Source organism: Stegastes partitus, unplaced genomic scaffold, assembly GCF_000690725.1.
Source record: "Stegastes partitus isolate 25-593 unplaced genomic scaffold, Stegastes_partitus-1.0.2 Scaffold394, whole genome shotgun sequence".
Lineage (NCBI taxonomy): Eukaryota > Metazoa > Chordata > Actinopteri > Pomacentridae > Stegastes > Stegastes partitus.
In genome coordinates, this window is record NW_007578125.1 from 404614 (window position 1) to 418047 (window position 13434).

At 40.7% G+C, this 13434-nt stretch overlaps 1 protein-coding gene across 1 annotated transcript in view; it reads left to right on the plus strand.

The window, feature by feature from the left end:
• Window positions 1-12586: 12586 nt before the first annotated feature.
• Window positions 12587-13434, plus strand: part of LOC103359772 (zinc finger protein 516) — a 48276-nt gene continuing 47428 nt past the window's right edge. Inside the window, exon 1 of the mRNA XM_008285289.1 lies at window positions 12587-12660. The gene's annotated coding sequence lies outside the window, so the exon portion shown is untranslated. The remainder of the gene's footprint in view (window positions 12661-13434) is intronic.

Sequence of the window (13434 nt, forward strand, 5' to 3'; positions counted from 1 at the left end):
TACCAATTAAGCCACAATGACCATGCGTGTAGTGCCAAGCTATATGTCTAGTAAGCACAATGCGGTTGTGTATCAGAGAAGTGGGTGTGAATGAGAGACTTGCAAATGCTTTCAAGAGGGACGCTCTGAAACTTCCAATGCACATTTGTCATGCTTTTAAGTGATTTACAAATGAGAGGCATGCGGGCTTTGTGAGGCAGACGGAGAGAGAGTTTTTCAGAGAGGAGCTTTGTGTGTCCCTGCCTACCCGCAGCATATAGATGGACTTGGAAATTGTGTTTGTGCGTCATCAGTGGTCATTAAACCCAAGACATACACCAGAGCCCCTTTCGCAGTATAGTGATGAAGGAGGTGAAAGAGAGGAGGAAAAAAGGAGATGATGATGAAGATGATGAATGTTTTCCTGAGTCTTTTATTTATTATTCATTGCAGCAAGAGATCATAGGAGGATTTAGTAGGAAGAAAATTAGAATGCAAGTACAAAAAGGAGCAGAAATTACGAGAATGATGGAGCAAGGATGTTTTTTTGCGTGTGATTTTTATTTAAATATTCCAACCATGCAAGACCTTAAAGTTAAATGAGTGTGTTTTTGACCATCCCTTTTATGTCCACTTTACTGCAACTCCCCTGACACCACACCCACTCATTCCCATACACACAAACACACTCGTATTCTTTCAGGCTCTCACACACAGTCACAGCACCACCACACCATAATAATAGACAGTACCTCAAGTAAACACACTAACTCCCTATCAGTAACAATGTCCTGCTGACTTTATTTCTTGCCACTTTTGACTCATTTCTTATAGTTCAGTGTGCAGGAGCAGCTTGTTTGAGCCAGGCAGCTCTTGAACAAAGATGAGAGGGAAAAGGAAAAAAAAAAAAAAAGACAGAGGAAGAGGGAGGAGGGACAATCTGAAAGCCACCCATCCCCCCTCTCAGTTAAAAAAAAAAAAAAGCATGCCTTGCCATGATTTCCTCCCTCACCTTCATATATGAGGCCTCTGTGTTTTTCAACTTTTACTTTCATTATTGAAGTGTAAAAGATAATGAAATACACTCAGATGTACATTTGTTGGTGTGGTTGTATTGTGTTGCATTGATTTGAGTGAATCTGTCGTCAAGTTTTCCATTTAAGGCAACAGGTTGCTGTGTGTATAAGCAGGTTTTATACCCTACATGACTTTGATGAAAGTCTCTTTGTGTGATACCACACACACACACACACGCACGCACACACACACACACACCCACACACACACACACACAAATATGCTTTTTGTGTTGTTTAAATTTCTTTGGAACAACTGACATCTATTGAACTGACATGTTTGAGCATCAGCTGTGTTGAGCTTCTGTGTTGGAGCTATTGTCACCAGCAAGAGTTGTGTGTGTGTGTGTGTGTGTGTGTGTGTGTGTGTGTGTGTGTGTGGTGATCCAGGCTCTACTTTGCAGAAAGGATTGGGGGTGGGTAGGGTGCTGTGAAGTGGGATAGTGCTGGTTGTGTTGCTGGGTGGGGGTTTTCTGCTTTTTTTTTTCCTCCACCGTGCACACTCATCACTTCAGTAAAGTAAAACTAGATAGGGCTAATTACAAAGTCGGTTTGAGCACTTGGGGCAATACAAACAACAGCTGTCTGTGGCATAAGTAGGAAAGTCAAACACACGGTTGCGTACACAGTAGCACACCATCACACACACACGCCTTGGATATAATTAGCAAGATCAAGATAAGTGGAGGGCAATACAAGACGTCTGTTCTGTGTGTTCTGTGTGTTTTGTGCGCTGCAAAACAGCCATTTGTAAAGTTTCACAATTGCAGATAAATGTGCAGCAGCTTTGTGGTTAATGTACATTTTACTAGAAAATGTATACTGTCCACAAAGCACGTACAAAAACAATATATCAATATAGAAATACTCCATTACAGGTACATGTTCTGCTTTCAAAAGCCTACTTAAGTAAAAGTGCTTGTATTATCAACAAAGTGTATATAGAGTATCAGAAGAATGCTCCTTGTAACTGAAGTAGCATTTCACTGCTGTAACTGGAGGGCTTTTATGTGCTAGCTCAGTCAGCTACCATCAGAGCCAGTGTATTTCAACCTGGGTTTGTGTCCCTCTAAAGGGTCACCGGATAAATGTGATAGGATCGTAAGACATTTAATGGAGTTCTGCTACACAAATTTGTATTTAGTTTTATGTCTGTGTGATTTTCGGGTTATTCATCCGCTGTTATGTCCCATTCTTGTGAACATCGAAGGATTTTTTCAAATTTAGGAAAACCATAACTCAACAATTGTTAGACTCATTATGACAAAATTTCACGGCATTTCCAATTAGCCTAGTCGTATGAACATGATTATTAAATGACATGTGAATGCCAGTACTGTCTTGATTTTTGACCTTTGTTCAGTGTCTATCTGTCTGCATCATGACTCCGCAGAGGAATTCAAAAAATCTGAATGTGTGACTTCACAAAAAATTAAAGGATACAAGGAAGATCTGTAACCCAACTAAAAATCAGTCAAAGTGCAGTTGCAGCCAGTAGTCAGGGACTATTGAATAAGCACAGTTGCACTAATCAGAGCTGCTGCTGTTCTCCTGAAATGATGACAGTACGCTACTTTCACAGACTAAGCCTGAAAAACAGAGTGCTTCACATTTGACTCAGGGCTTATCTATGGAAACTGGAGTTTCTGTGACAGCTCAGTGTGAAAGACAGTACTTAATGTAAACCTCTGTAGACAGGATCTCAAAAGACTGTTGTTTGCTCTTTGGCACTAATTTGCAAGGCTTATCCTTGCTAACGTAGTTAAAAAAATAAATAAATAAATAAAAGCCTGATGAATATTCGGAGCTCATTCTTTGGTCAGATAAATTTGTTCAGTTCAGATGGGGTCCTGTGTGTTTGGCATGAACCTGATCAGGACGGTCACAGTGAATGCATAGTCCTGACAGTGAGGCACAGATGTGGGACTGTTATCATGTGTGCTAAAGGTGTTTTGGAGATGTCAGCATAGATGGCACCATGAATGACTTTAGATATACCAAAATACTAGCTGGCAAGAGATGACTTTCCAGTCTGCTGAGGCTTTGTAAAAGAAGAATATTTTAGCATAGTAATGATTCAGAGCACACTGCAAAAATCATGCAAATGCTTCTAAAGAAAAAACAAAACAAAACTGAAAACTATGACCTGGCCAAGTATGCTGCCCAACTTGAATCCCACAGAGCACCTTTGGAGTATTTTTATGAGAGAGGTAGTGCAGCGCAGCCCCTCCAGCAAAAAACAGCTTTAAAAAAAGCTGAAAGAAATTTGGTGTCCTCCATGCTGAGGACGACTGAGTGTGTCATCCAAAATACAGGTGGACATGCAAAGCACTGCAAAAACAAAGATTTAAATTCAAGTAATGAAGGTGTACTGACTTTTGTTGCACTAAGTTCCTGTGGGGCCTCTATTTTTATTGTAATAAATCTAAACTGCTAGTTTTTAAATTTACATAATAGCAAATGACCTGTTGTTCAACTTAGTCATGCAATTAGGATAAAGTGAGATAATAATTTGACATTAAAGCGTTATTGCACAGTGCTGTACTCACTCATATACTATATTTTACCTGAGTGTAGACAGACGTTGATGCCAACTGCAGCTTCACCGATTAGCAGAGGAATACTGCTGTAGTAACTTGAGGTCAGACTTTGTTCTGCTGTTCAGACTTCTTTCTAATATGCAGCCATTTACTTGAAAAGCCATGGTACACATTGAACAGGTCGCCTTTCTGTCACAAGGCCAACACAGACTAACAGACAGCCATGTACACTCACAACAGTTTAGAATCACCAGTTAACCTACCATGCATGTTTTTGGACTATGGGAGAAAACTGGAGCTTTCAGAATCTTCATTTGTGAAATATTGGAAACTTCTTTGGGTCATAGAAGGAAAATCTATCAGCTGGACAATTATCTTTTTTGTAAGGGATCCAAAGAATTGTCTTCTGTCAGTGTATCATGTGTGTTTATGTACAGAATGTTCGTCTGAAAGATAACAAGCGGTTTTCACATTTCATGGAACAAAAAGTACAAGACTACTCTGAAATGTGTACAGCGCAGTACTTAAGTAAATGTGATCACATCATGCTGACCATGTGCATATCTATAAGTAGTTCTTACAGCCTGGGGATGGTGAATGTTCTATATAATATGGAAAAGTCAAGACAGTGGAGCCCTGGGAGCCAGTTTCTAACCAACAATAACAGGTGATTACCTCCATTAGCCGGTCTTACTTCACACATGAAAAGGACTTGCTGTAACATACTTTACTCCTCTATTTCTGTAGCAAGTAGAGGACAACCAGGTAGATGTCTAACAAGCATAGTCCAAACTTTATTAGCAGTGTGTATTCCCATAAACAAATTAAAAGATCAGTATGATTCATCGCTTGGTAAATGGTGACTTAACTCAAGGGACATTTTGTCTTTCTTTTTGATTCAATTAAATTCTGTCATAGCGTTTTCTAATAAGGCACTCATAAAGAGTGCATAAGTTGTAGCTAATGTCTTCATTATGGTTAATAAAACATTTATTAATTCCTTAAATATAAGTCATCGCTCATTACAGGGAAAAAAACCTTGGTAATAATGCAATCCATTAACAAATGCTCATGGATTCACCAACTTTCTTATAATCCATCAAGTCTGTAGGTGTATAAATAATTAATGAGGGGTTTTAATGGTCAAGTCTGCAGTTGGTAGAAAATGGATTTGGATTTAGAACATTTGCAGAAATAAGTGGTTATACCGTCTAAAGGCAGGTCAAAGTCAGATTTTACAATCTGTCAACTAAAACCTATTTGAAAACATTAATTACAACATATAAAACGTTTTTATTAATGGCACCTTATTAAAGTGATTACAAAAACATATATTCTAGGTGAGATATATATATATCTCCTAGAATATATTAAGGTGATTGCAAAAACATATATTCTAGGTGATACATATTATATTTGAAGGAGGCGTCACTGTGTGTTTCTTTGTCTGAAGAACAGGTTTACACTCAAAACAGAACCATAAGGTGGTAATTTAATAACCAGTATCAGGGGAGTTAATACAAGTGCGCTGATTCTATTTTTTCAGATGACCTTATTAAAGTGATGCCACATAAACCGCATAAAAACTACAATTTCAACTTTTTAGCGCTGAGGGAGTGTGCGTGAAAACGGGCATAATGTTGAGTGAGTGAGAGTGTTTGAGGGGAGGGTTAGGTGAGTGGGTGTGTAAGCAGATTTTAGACATAGCACTTTTTCAGATTTTGGAAGTGTCTGCAAAGCAGGTAATATGGGGCCTGAACTCTATAGCTCTGCAGCTGAAATCATGTTTCATGCATCGCCAGTAGAGCTGGGCGATAAACTGAAAAAATAGAGCCATCGGGAGTCACCTGAATTTACTCCTGTCTTTGTATTTACTGAGAGACTTCTTCCAGGTTTTTTTTTTTTTTTTTGTACAGCTGCCAGCCAAAGCTGCCACATGCTCATCCTCACTTTACCTTTTTGTGTGAGTCTGAGCATTGTTTTTTATAAATGTTAAAGCATTAATAGTTTAACATTTTAAAGTCAGACCTACATCAGAATGTTTAATTCAGGCCTGTCAAATTGTTACACTTGATCATTAGAAATAAGATAAATACAGTGTATTCAATTTGGTGAGTTACTTTATGTATAGTGCATTTCAGTGAGTTTTTGCATTGGATGTAGTTCATGTTTGCATTTTGTGGAACTAAGCAATGTATGAAATTTACTATAATTATTTTACATATTGCTGTAATCGTTGCTCATAGAAAACCATCACTTTTTTTCTCTATTATCTTGAATCTCTCATTTTTGAAAGTTCAACAGCCCCTACAACACAGTTATTAATGCTCCGTTTTGATTTACAGAAACCCTGAAATTTAGTTGAAATAAATGTTGCAAACTTTCATCACCACTTGGGTGACCTTGGTAACAACCACAGAGTATTTCATAGAAAATGGGTCGCCTGAAATCGCTGGTCTAAGCAACGCTTCCGTCTCCGTCTCATTACCTCAGATTCACACAACAGTATCACACACACGGACCCGCACTTACACATGAAACACGACATATTTACATCATTTCATTGTACAGCAAGCTGCACATACCTTAAAGACTCATAATTTACTGAATATGAACTAAATCAGAGTAGAAAAGTAAGATATTTATTTATATATGCTTTTTAAAACATGTCGTTGAAGTAGTTACATAGACAGCTGATTGTTTGAATATGATTAATAATAAATCATTTCGGAGGACCTAATTAATTTAAGGAATTCTAAAACATCATTAGTATTTATTACATACAGGGGATTTCCTGCACTGTACCTCAACCAATTAAGGTTGTTTCTCAGAAGAAAAAAAGTGTGTTCATAAAACCTAAGAATACATTGGGGTTGAAAAGTTTTGCAGCCTTGTTATGGGATCTTATGGAGACATTTCAACAGTAGTGCATTTACCGCTGGTTGGAGAGCTTGCTAAATTGGAATAATAGAGCCTCATGCCAGACAATAATGTGAGTCAAGTCCTTTAGGGCAAGGAGCTGCAGAGATAGCCAAACAAAAGATAATCAATATCATATGGTGTGTCGCCTGGAGTCTAGACTCGAGCCTCTCGCCGGCATACTCATCACATGCCTCTGAGCGGTTGTCTACCACCAGATTCAATGTCAGACACAATGTCAAACAGGCAACACGTCCAGGGCAACGTGTTAATTACAACATCATCGCACAGATAAACACAGCGGTAATATGACAGCTTTCGACACAAGGCATCGTTGTGGGTGTGAGCCAAAAAGCTATATGAGTCTGGTGATGTTAAAACAGCTACTTGGCCGGTTTGAGGAGATAAGAATTTTTAACAGAAAATATTAACGTTTATTTATTCATGTATTTATTTTAACCTGATGAGAAATGTACAAGCAATAATGTAAGTTTCAGTTTACAAAAAAGGATGTAGTTGTGTACATTAAAGCTGCCATTGGACACCTTTATGCATGAGACCAAGCAGCACAATGAAGAGCACAATAGTGGTGGCTTCAAATTGCAGTGTGAGCCGATGTATAGAATGAGGTTCAGATACGCTGGCGCAACACACGCGAGCATATACACTACATACACAAGCTTTTATTCACCTCCACACAGCACACACACACACACACACACACACACATACAACTAACACCCTTTCTTTCCTCCCTATTTTTCTTTTGAACCTGTAGACAGACAGAGCCGGCTCTGTGTTTGGATTAAAGGGCTACAACAGCAGCGGACACTTCCCTTCTTCTGTGACAGGCTGTACGTGACAGGGTCGCCGTCACCAGTAAAATAAACCATGCGTGCATGTTGGTGGCAACAACGCCTCCATGCCTGACTTCCTGTTTGCCTTGTGTAAGTCAGACATGGGATCCTCATGTGGGGCTCTGCAACACACTCGCAGAATGACATAAGATTTAATGATGAAATCCAGTGCTGTGATCTTCTCTCTGTATCCCTGATGGCTGTTTTTGTCTTATTGTTTGCTCTCACGGCACCTTGTCTCTGAACATGCATGGCTGCCTTTGAATGAGCCGGGGAGTATATGTGTACTGTATGCAGACAGAGAGGGGTGAGCAGTAGTTTTTTTTTTTGCTGTGAGGAATATGTAGATGTACATTTTTGAGTGCATGTAGGCATGTATGCACTTTTGGTCACCAGTTCACTTGCAATCAGACTTTATCAGTGTGTGTAATGTACACATATGTGTTTTTGCAGTGAATGCGTGGCTGCTCCTGCGTTTGCAGCTGTGTGTGTTCAGGGCTAGTGTGTGTGTGTGTGTGTGTTTTTTAGAGTGATAATTCTGCTGAGAGGCAGGCAGACAGTAGGGGAGGGTGAAGGAGGAGGAGGAGGAGGAGGAGGAAGAGGAGGAGGACTGAAGACAATGTCAGCGCTGCAGTATGATCCTGTATCCATCAGGCTGCCTCCTGCAGTCACCGCTGCTTAAAATGCACTGCCACCGACACACACACACACACACACACACACACACAGGAAATGGCCTCAATCACTGTAGCACACAGTCCACAGTTTCTCATTCCAGATGGGATTATGATGTTATTATTGCACGATTACGCCACATAACTATATTAGCAACAGAACACAACCTGGGACTTCTCAATCAGTCACCTTCCCTTTACACTGAGAGGACTTTTCAACAACCCCCTCCCCGCCTGACACACAAACACACACGACATACACCCTAAACCAACAACAACAGGAGTCAGCCATTTACCTTTATCTTTATTGTCCCTGCTGCTACCGGCAAATTAGCTATTATAAGCATGCTTTAACGATGTTTGTGCTGTGATGTATTGCAATTTTTATGCTCCTACATTTATGCTGATCCAGTGATGCAACAAGATCTGTGTTGTATTGGGAGCTGTTTTTTTTTTCCTTTTCCTTTTTTTTTTTTTGCAGGTGGATGTTGTGGCCCCAGCTGAGAACAACACTGCTAAAATAGCAATGAATGATCACTCATGTGGGTGGATCCACCCTCACTTCCCCTCCCCACCCTATGGAATTTGATAAGTTGGAAAGGAACGGTGGCTGACCAAAAGAGAAGAAGAGGAATAGAGAGAGAGAGAGATGTTGGGGGGGTAGAGTGGGGGTAGTGAAATGAGAGAGATGTGAACATTTTAAAAAGGAGGGGAGGGGAGGAGTGTTACCAGGAAGTAGATGAGATCCAAAAGCTGTTTGAGATCGAGTCAACAAGATAGAGAAAGAGAGAGCGAAAGAGTGAGAGTGGAGGGAGAAGCACTTCCTCCTGTAGAGTAGTAACAATGAAGAAGTAAGAGCACACAGTCTTCTTAAATACAATCAAATGAAGCTGTTCTGGAAAGCTTGATCCCTTTTGTTTCATCACCTACAAAGAAAGAAGTGTGTGCAAAAGGCTTACTGTATTACACAATTTGCATTGAAGAAGAAAGAAATATGGATTATGTACCAATAAGTTGTATTTCCTTCCTACAAAGGGCATTTGAGCTTGTGTAACTGAATTGAGTGAGGTGTGGCATCAGAGTCCAAAAAAAGGAGGGGTGTTATTTGCTAATTCAAAAGAGGGAATGTGATATATCCCATAAATATTTCACGTTGTATGGCAAGAGGTGGGCTTCCTCCTGCTGCTCACAGATACTGTATGTGCTCATGTGCTGGTTAGGCAACAAAGCACACCCACCACCAGCACCCCCACCCCCACCACCCCAGCCCTCCCTGAGGTATCTCCTTGAGGGTTCTCCTTGCACTCCTTTGCCAGCTGACAATTAGCATGCGGTCGCTAATGCACTACAAGCTAATTGAGCACAAGGGGGCTGAAGGTGTCAGTCACTAGAGATGGCTCGCAATCGCGCCATCGTCCTAGCGCCGAACGCTACTGCCATTTTGAGACAAGATGGGATAAACTTGAGAGAGGGAAAAAGTGGGTCAAAACATGTGCAAAAGTAAAGTCAGAAAAGACAGTAAAGCCCCCTCCTCCCCTTCCCCTAAAGCAAATATTTGTCACGTGTTAAGTAGATTATATGAGGAACAAATATGGATAATGAAACGCCTTAAGGTGCCGTCTCACATTTCCTACCTACAGTATTGAAATAAATCAGTGTTTTCACAGATGTGTTGTTGATTTGTGGTTTTATTTCCGTATTAATACATACAACACAAGTGCGATTAAAGCTGTAGTCAGGTAACACAAATATGCACTGACACCTCATAGACTAATGTAAATCAGTGCTGGCTGGAACACTGCACATCACTGTGTTGATACCAGGGGTAGCTATTATAAGAGCTGCCCTGAGGTGTGTGTATGTGTCTGCCACGCATGCACAAGCAGCTATGCATGCAGTGGAGTGCAAATGCACCCATGCATTGTTTATCTGCATGCGCCACCAGTACAATAGGTGGGAGAAGACTTTCCAAACCCCTCTTTTTTTAAAGGTGAAGGTTCACTGAGGTATGTTTTAAATTGCTGAGTGGGTGCAGACTGAAGGGCGTTCAACAAACGACAGAGAGGGTTTCTCTGCCGACTGGTTCGGAGAAAAAAGAGAGAGAGCGAGAGGGGGGGGGGACAGAGGAGAGCGAGTGGGAGAGGACACCTTGGTGTGTGTTTGGCCTGACATTCCCTCTGACTTGGAAAGCAGGAATGGGGAGAAAGGGAGGCTGTTTTAAAGACGGTTCTCTTATAACAGGAAGTATCTGAACAGTGACTCACACACTACAGGGAGAGAAAGAGAGTAGGGAGGCTCTGTTCAGTGTGTAACTATGTATCACTGATGTGTGTGTGTGTGTCTTTGTTAGATCCATGGGTGTGAGTTAATTTCTTCTTCATGCATGTGTAATAATGAACGTGAATAATGGTGGTGCGTGAGGGCGCAGGAACAGATTACATTTCCAAAGCATGGAGCGGGATATTTTAGTAGCCATGTTGCATGTTAAACATCTTAATGTGTGTCTGTAGGGAAGTCTGCATGCATGCATGTGTATTGGTGTGGGTGTGCATGTGTGTATTATGTGTGCAAGTAGATCACATTTCAAGAATGCTGCAGTGCATTTTAGTACACATATCTCTGCGTGTGTGCTCGAGGGGCTATCAGTGTGTTTTCACCTGTGTGTTTGCTGAGTAGATCATATTTCAACAAGAAAATAATGACTTACTTAACAATTTTGACATGTATGCCTCTCTGCATACACACGTGTGCACGCACATGGGTGTGTTTGGATCTCAGTACAGCTTATTTTGGAGAAGGCAGTAAGCAATTTCAGCTCTTCAGATACACATCGGTCAATGTGTATGGGTGTGAGTATTTCAGTGCCTGTGTGTGCTGAGGCTCAGGGAGCCCCTGTGGAGCTCTGGGGGTTGCGTATACAAAGAACTGTGCCTGCCGTTACAATTCAAGGGCTCGTCGCTGATAAGATGTCTGTGTTTCTTAAGTCACTGGTACATCAGCAGTCAGCGACATGGCTCCCTCTCACTGAACGCATGCTGAGCAAACAAGCCTGACCTCTGCACAACAACCACAACAACACACACTGGAGTGGCAGTTATTGCACATGACTAAAGTGTACAATAAGCTGCAGTTCATTTTATCAGCAGCACTAGTGCAGCTGTATAGAATCATGGGTTTTATGCCTGTAAAATTGCACACACTTAGGTGGTTATGAGTGTGATACGTGCCGAGACATAGAGCTAAAATTCCACAGTGTGTAATGAATGATCACATTTTCCTCACCTTTGGGTCATCACATTCATTTTCCATGCTTTTCTAGACTTTCCTGTCTTGCAAGGGAGGCACTCACAATCCCTTTTTGTCATCTGACATTTTCTTGGGTGTGGTTGAAATAACCACATTTAATCAGTCAAGTTCGGTATTTAATTTTTTTCTAACCATAAACTGCATGTAAGTAAAATTGGAGGTATGAGCAGCAACAACATGTGTGTGTTGTGACAGTTATAGTAATTACAAAATGACCTTTTGTGCATAGATTGAGGGTTTAGTTATTCTGTTTGCCATTTCTGTGTGTATGTGTGAAACAGGATTGAGAACCTGCTTGACTGAAAATAAAGTGGACTCGTCATACATTCCATCAAGATTAAAGTGGAAAAGCATATTGTCATTGGAGAGGATAAGCATTTTACTATTGTTTTTACACTTTGAAATCTTAGAAAAAAGGGGGACAAAATGCCAGTATGAGGAAAACAGATTTATAGTGACTGATCCAGTTTTGTGTGTTTCAGTTCTTTTCCAACTGATAAAAGCAACTATATTTTGTGAGCGTAGAATGAGACAACGTGCTGACAGAGGAGTTTCATAATGTATAATTTCGTCGTACCTTGAATATGATGACAAAAAAAAGCATTCTATTCTATTCTTTGAGAAATAAAAGAGGCATATTTTCCCAGAGAATCAAGTTATTGGGTGATCATAGCAAGATAAGGTTTGATTGTATACATACAACTATTACTTTCCTTAGAAAGAGCTGTCTGAGTGTTGTAACAGGGTGGATCAAGGAGGATGACTTTCCATGGGTCAATAAAATGACACTCAATTGAAAAAGCATGATATTACATAACCATGTATAATTTAGTATCCTTGCTGTGGCATATCATCATTTAAAATCGCTACATTTTGTCGGTAAACTGAGCAACATCGCACTCTTGAAGCACTTTTTTTGGAGTCCTGAGCAGTATCAACAACTTTTCGCTGATGAGACAATAGCAGATAGTTCCATTTAATGCGGGAGAAACCATTCCGCTGCGGAAAAGGGGTGTCAGGAAATTGTGAAAACGCTCATGAAGGCACCGTGTCCACGTGTTGAAAAACACGAGCTGATGCGATTTCAAGTTCACGCAATGGGTTTATATTTAACATAGCAACGAAACATATAGGTGCTTTGCTTATGCTCACAGGGCGAGACGGTTGCTCCAGCACCCCCCCACGGGACGGAATGGACTCGACCTACTCAATCATGCACTTCAGCATACACTGCAAAGAGCATGCTTTCACCTTTAGGATTGTCTGTGCTTCTTGAAGTCACCCTGGATTATTCTTTTGGATAAAGCAGGTACGCAGATCTCCTGTTTCCTTCTATTTATACACGTAGTGAGTCTAGTGGAGCACCTCGTGTGTTTTGAATAAGCTGTAGGTGGAAGGCGATTGTCTGATCTTGATTTAGGTTACATGCAGGCAGGGGTGTAGTGGTTGATTAAAAAATATATATATAGAGAGAGATATCATGTGTGACCTCCTGTCGGTGATCGTCTCTTGGCAACAGAACTAGAGGAATGTATTTTTAATTCCCACTTTTGATATGATGCCTCGCACCCAGTTTGATGAGACTTGGAATTTTTTGTAAGACATCATGTCAACCTTCAAAAAGCAGACTAAACTTGGGTTTTCTGTTCGAAAGTGTTGGAAAAAATGAGCATCCTCCGTCAGGTGAAGGAAACTTTCCACCAGCGCATCTTTTTTCACGAGTAATTTATGGATAAGACACTCTATCATCGCAGCATCAAACAGGACAGATGGCAGTTACAGAGTTGTAAGCAGAGTTAAGAAAAAAATAAAAAATAAAAAAAATTAAAGGGAACCCAGGGCAGAAAACATCCAAGAGGAGGAAGAACAGTTAATATCTCGGTTTGTCTTTTATTGTCAAAGATTGTTTTATTCACATGGGTTGGACGTTAAAGGGGGGGTGGGGGGTGAAGAAAAAAAAAAGGGATGGGGTGGTGGTGGTGCTGGGTGGTAGTGGGGGGGGGGTTATCCATATTAGGAAGTCGTGTCCTACTTTATAGACACTGCCACTGAGCAAGGCACAGGTGCCAAGCATCGGAACCGC